The sequence below is a fragment of the Bos taurus genome, chromosome 16, assembly GCF_002263795.3.
Source record: "Bos taurus isolate L1 Dominette 01449 registration number 42190680 breed Hereford chromosome 16, ARS-UCD2.0, whole genome shotgun sequence".
NCBI classification, from domain to species: Eukaryota; Metazoa; Chordata; class Mammalia; order Artiodactyla; family Bovidae; genus Bos; species Bos taurus.
This window is the reverse complement of record NC_037343.1, coordinates 59,387,457-59,394,066: the sequence shown is the minus strand read 5'-3', so window position 1 is coordinate 59,394,066 and position 6,610 is coordinate 59,387,457.

Here is a 6,610-nt window from a genome sequence, read left to right as displayed (position 1 = left end):
ACTTGAGGATAAAAGATTTGGATCAACTCCTGACTTAAAGTTACAAACTGTCTGACCTTGGGCGAGTCATGACATTGTGTCTGGGAACCTTTGTTTTTTTGCCTGTGAAAGAGGAACATTGATCATCTCATGGAGTGAGAATCGGGGGCTTAGGGTCCGGCCTGGTGACTGGGGTACACAGAACAGCCTCCAAAGAAATACTTACCAAACTCCAGAAAGCCCCATTTGAGTAATCCTGGAATCATGAATCCCTCCTATTTTTGGGTTTCTGTGTTATTGAGTCTATCTGCACCATACAAGTTAACAGTTAACTAACATTGACTTTAAAACGTGGCTCTAGTTTCTTCACATTCCCAGTTGGTGGATGGATAGGTTCTTTGCAGAACTGCGCTGTGCATTTTTTTCCCCCTTGTGTCGTTGTTACAATAATAGGCACTTGATCATTGACTGATGGAGTACATTACTTTTTCAACTAAATTTGGGTTCTTAGCACAATGCAGGTTATTTTCCTCATCTTTATCCCTCCTTCACTGCTTGCTGCTAATAGTGAGGTAGCAGGAAGTCTTTGAGGCTTTCATTATCTTGTCACTTTGTAGCTTCTCATCAAATACATGCTCTATGTATATTCAAAGATACTGCTGACCTGCCATGAACACAAAATTGAATTGTTTATCCACTAGGAGGATGGGTTTTCCCCAAATCAGCTTTGTTTTCACACTTAGGCAGGGTTAAGGAGGGTCCATCGAGCTGGATGTGTGCCTGGTGAGGCTGCCCATTCCCCTGTTCTGACCCTGAGGTTTATAAAGAAGAGCTGAAGATAACCCTCTTAGGCGATGATAGGCGAGCAGTGAATTTAATAGAAGCCCCAAGAGTCTGCCCTTTGGATAAGAACACTATTCCAGCTGTAACATCACCTCCATGGATTGCCTCTTATGGGTTGAACTGTGTCCTTCTCCTCCTCGCAAAAGGCATGTTGAAACCCTAGACCTTAATTGGAAATAGAGTCTTCATCAGTTCAGTTCAGTCGCTCAGTTGTGCCTGACTCTTTGTGACCCCATGGACTGCAGCACGCCAGGCTTCCCTGTCCATCGCCAACTCCCAGAGCCTTCTCAAACTCATGTCCATTGAGTCGGTGATACCATCCAATCATCTCATCCTCTGTCTTCCCCTTCTCCTCCCACCTTCAATCTTTCCCAGCATCAGGGTCTTTTCCAATGAGTTAGTTTTTTTGCATAAGGTTGCCAAAGTATTGGAGCTTCAGCTTCAGCATCAATCCTTTCAATGAACATTCAGGACTGACTTCCTTTAGGATTGACTGGTTTGATCCTCTTTCAGTCCAAAGGATTCTCAAGAATCTTCTCTAGCACCACAGTTCAAAAGCATCAATTCTTTGGTGCTCAGCTTTCTTCATAGTCCAACTCTCACATCCATACATGACTACTGGAAAAACCATAGCTTTGACTAGATGGACCTTTGCTGGCAAAGTAATATTTCTGTTTTTTAATATGCTGTCTAGATTTGTCAAAGGTTTTCTTCCAAGGAGCAAGCATCTTTTTATTTCATGGCTGCAGTCACCATCTGCAGTGATTTGGAGCCCAAGAAAATAAAGTCTGTCATAGATATAATCTTCTAGATATAGATATAATCAAGATGAGATCATGCTGGATTAGTGCATGTGTGCTAAGTCGCTTCAGTCCTGTCTGACTCTTTGTGACTCCATGTACTGTAGCCTGCCAGGCTCCTATGTCCATGGGATTCTCCAGGCAAGAATATTGGAGTGGGTTGCTGTGCCCTCCTCCAGGAGATCTTCCTGACCCAGGGATTGAACCCTCATCTCTTATGTATCCTGCACTGGCAGGCGGGTTCTTTGCCACTAGCGCCACCTGGGAAGCCTGTACTGATTACAGTGGACTCTAATCCAGTGACTGATATCTTTTTATTTATTTATTTAGAAATAATTTTCCTTTTTTTTTTTTTTTTGGCCCTGCTGTGTGGCTTGTTTTCCGACTGGGGATTGAACCCAGGCTCTTGGCAGTGAAAGCACCTAACCTAAGCACAGAACCACTGACAAATTCCCCAGTGACTGATGTCTTTATAAGTAGGAGGGACTTGGACACACACAGAGGGAAGACAGTCATGTAAAGATGGAGTCAAACATTGGGGTGATGAAAGGTTGTTGAATCACGCGAATACACCGGGATTCTTGGCCCCCGGAGGAGAAGAGTTCAGTCTGGGGCCAGAGATGAGGCTTGATTGCTCAGAGCTTTTGTGTAATAAAGTTTTATTAAAGTATAAAGGAGATAGAGAAAGCTTCTGACATAGGCATCAGAAGGGGGCAGAAAGAGTACCCGCTTGCTAGTGTTAACAATGAGGTTATATAATCCAAAGAATGTCTGGAGGTTGTAAAGACCTCATCAGACCTACTCCCATAATTTACATTTTAAGATAACACTGTCCTCAGGCAAGATACATCCTTGTAAAGACCAGGTCTACTCCCATAATTTACATTTTAAGATAACAGAAGGTTGAATCCGAAGACTGTCCTTAGGCAGAATACATTATTGTTATATAATCCTAAGGAATGTGGAGAAAGAAAAAAGTTTGTCCTTTCTTCCTCCTTGATAATTCTAGACCCCTCTCTCCTTGGGGACCCCTAGACTCCCTATCAACCTGCCTAGGAACTGACTCTCTCAGTGATGCAGCAGTAAGCCAAGGGATGCCAAGGATTGCTTAGAGTCATCAGAAGCAAGGACAAGGCAGAAAGGATTTCCCCCGTGGGGCCTTCAGAGGGAGCATGGTTCTGCTGATTTTCGACTTCCAGCTCCCTATGAGAGAATAAGGTTCTGTTGTTTGTGGTAATTTGTTATGGCAGCCCTAGGAAATGAATCCACTGCCTGAGAGTCTAAAGAAAATGCAAAAGAGAGGTTCTAATTAGAATCGATTACCCATCTTCCCTGAAAGGCATTGGTACTAATCCATCATGCCTTCCCTTGTCATTACTTCTGTGCAAGACTCCCAGACCCCCTTCCTTACACATCTTTGTACATCTCCTTATTTGACTCCCATCCTCCTGACTCCAAGACCATCTCCTATGTCCTCAGCCTCTTCTCTGAATGTCCTATCACCTCTTTGCTTGGATACCTGACTCACTCTTGGGGATGAGGGGACACCCCTCAGGTGTCCCAGGGCCTGATTATGGGATTGGTGTCTGCTTTGCTCCTCATGGCCACTCCCAGACCTATTTGAAAGACAGGCCCTTGAATCTCTAGAAACCTCTGCACTGTAGTCCTCCACCAACCTGCCATCACCCCCTGATCCAGGGATGCTTCAACCCCTGCCGGCTCACTTCCACCCTCATCTGTCCTCACTCTTGGTGGATGGCCTGCTTAGATCAGTCAGCCCCAGTGCTGACTGCACTCTAAAATTATTCAAGAAGCTTAAAAAAAAAAAGCACAGGCACCACTCCCCCTCTTCCCAGTCGATTGAACTGGAATCTTTGGGGGTTGGAGGTCTGTGTAGGTTTTAAGAGCTCCCAGTCATTCTAGTATGTGAAGGTTTGAGACCATCAGTAGAGGTGATCCAAGTATTATTCTGGCTTCTCGATCCTTAAACTTCCTTACTTTCAACAATCCTTTTCCCCTCTCAGACAGCCACTCAGTAATACCGGTGTTTGTCATTACTAGTACCTGTCCCCACTCAACAATGTTGGTTTCTGGCATTTCACTGTGACTGCCACTTCCTCACTTCCAGCTCACTCCCTTCAGAACCCCAGTGCCAACCATCCTTTGACCTCGCCAGGTCCAGCAGGCCATCATCTCTACCTCTTTCCACTTGTCTGTTATGCCCCCTGGCCTTGCCTTCCACCTCCCCAGTGTGAGTCCATGGCCCAGCTCAACTCCGCTGCCTCTCTACCCTTCTGCTGCCTGCACCTGGCAGACCCCAGGATCTGATAACCCTCTACTCACCCGTTCATGTCTGCATCCAAGCACCAGATCTCAGAAAGTGACTGAGTGAAAACACACAGCCCCTGACTGGTCTTAATTTTATGAACACAGGACTCAAGTGGATTTGGCAGTGCTACCTCGTTTCCTTAGTTCATTCATTTCCCTTTCTTTGAGAAGCTCTTTCACACCTTCCCTCTCCAGACCAGCTCACGGCAGGAGCCTTTTCACACCTCCAACAGGTCAGTCTTGTTCGTGCTTCACAAAGTGTAATCACAGTGCACTCTGTTTCCATTCTTTCTCCAGATCTTGCCTGGAGCACCCCTCACTGAACTGTCTCTCCTCAGGGAAGTATTCTCGGACTCTTCTACCTAAAGGAGCCCATCTCAACCCTGACACTGTCTATTCTCCATCGCTTTCTTATTTTCTTCAGGGCACTGACTGCTGTCTGTTTTATTACATGATGGATTGATTTTTGTTTGCTTGTCTGCCTCCCTTATCAGCATGTAGGCTTCATGAAGACAGTTTGCTTCTGGTTTGCCTAGGTCATGGCTAGATCCCCAACACCGGGGACAGAGCCTGGCACACACTAAGCTCTCCAGTGACTGAAGACATGAATGAATGAACGAACAATAACAACAAAAGGATCTTTGTTGTCTGTTTTTTTGAAAAATTTTTATTGGAGTGTATTTGGTTTACAATGTTGTGTTAGTTGCAGGTGCACAGCAAAGTGGATCAGTTATACACATGCACATATCACTCTTTTTTTAGATTCTTTTCCCATATAGGTCATTACAGAATATTGAATAGAGTTCCCTGTGTTATACAATAGGTTCTTATTAGTTATCTATTTTACACATAGTAGTGTATGCATGTCAATCCCAATCTCCCAATTTACGACCCCCCCCCGCCCCCCGCCCCCATCACCTGGTAACCATGTTTGTTACCTTGTTGACTTAGGAGGCAGTATAAACAATGATGAAATGTTTGTAGGCCTGGATTCAAAGTCTGGGTTATCCTTGCTGGCTGTGGGACTTTTGAGCAAACTGCTCATTCTCTGTGAGTTTTAGCTTTCTTATTTGTAAAAAAAGAAAGCTTTTCTCATTTTGTGTCAGTGACACATGGAGACATGGGTATCTGGGGAGAGTGGCATGCCGGGAGAAGGCATGGGAACTCCCTGTGCCTTCCTACACACCTCGTTCTGTGCGTCTCTCCTATCTGGCTATTACCAAGTTCACCCCCTTCACCCAAAAAAATCAAGGTGAATCATGGACCTAACTGTGAAAGCTGAAACTGTGAAGCTTCTAGAAGAAAACATTGGAGAATATATTCATAACTTTGGGGGCAGGCAAAGATTTCTTTCATGAGATCCCCAAAGCACTAATTTTAAAACAAAGAAAAATGGATAAATTGGACTTCATCAAAATTAAAAGTTTCTGCTTATTAAAAGACAGTTAAGAGGGAGGAGGGATAAATTAGGAGCTTGGAATTATATATATTTGTATATATCTGAATCACTTAGCTGTACACCAGAAACTAACACAACAGAAGAAATCAACATAGTAAATCACAACATAATAAATACATAGTAAATCTCAACTATCACAACGTAGTAAGTCAACTATACTTCGATAAAAAAGACCTTAAAAAAAAGACAGTTAAATGAAAAGGCAAGCCATAGACTGGGAGAAAATATTCCTAATAAATATCTCTAACAAAGGACTCAGATCCAGAATTAGAACTCCTATGAATCAATAATAAAAAGAAAAAAAATAAAGCTTAAAATGGGCAAAAAAAAAAAAAAAAAAAGAAAGAAAGAAGAGCAATAATAGGAACTACTCCTTAAGGCAGCTTCATGGATTTTGTAAAATTAATCTAAATGCTTTTAGCTGTAATAATTTAATATCTATTCACAACAACCCCTGAGGGAGTTACTATTAACCCCATTTTACAGATAAGAAAACTGAGGCCCAGAGCTATTCAATGACTTACCTGATATCAATGGGGCTAGAGAGTGGCAGAGCCAGGACCTCAGCTTGGTAGTATGGCTTTAGAGCCCACACACATAACCCTTGTAATATACTGCCTCTCCTCAAAAACCCTTTGCTTAATCTCTCCTGGGAAGTTTAAGATGTTTTCCCTTCTCATAACTTAGCCTTGGACATGAGTTTGAGCAAACTCCAGGAGATAGTGAAGGACAGGGAAGCTTGGCGGTCTGTAGTTCATGGGGTTCCGAAGACTCAAACATGACTTAGCGACTGAAAACAGCAACTTAGCCTTATGGTGGGTAAACGCTGAGACTGGACTGTCGTTAGAAGTAATTTAATTTAAGGGATGGAGCGTAAACTTCTTTCAAGAGGAAACATTTGTGCATATTGTGGTCTTCTGTCTGTTGTGGTTCACCAACATCTGAGTTGATTCCTTGAATCTGCTAGTGAAACTGTTAAGTAGGTGCCTGTGAGAAACCATGTATTTGGGAACATAGCAGTCATTGCATTTTCTCCTTTTTATTCAGTTGTTTGGTTACATATACACACGTCTATACCTTTTCAATTTACTGGAGATGTCTGAGCCAAGGAAAATGCTAGTTTGTGAAAATATGGATATACTTTTTGCATATTTTCCTAATGTGTCTCTTTTTAAGTGAGGGAAGTGTGTGGAAAATGAGA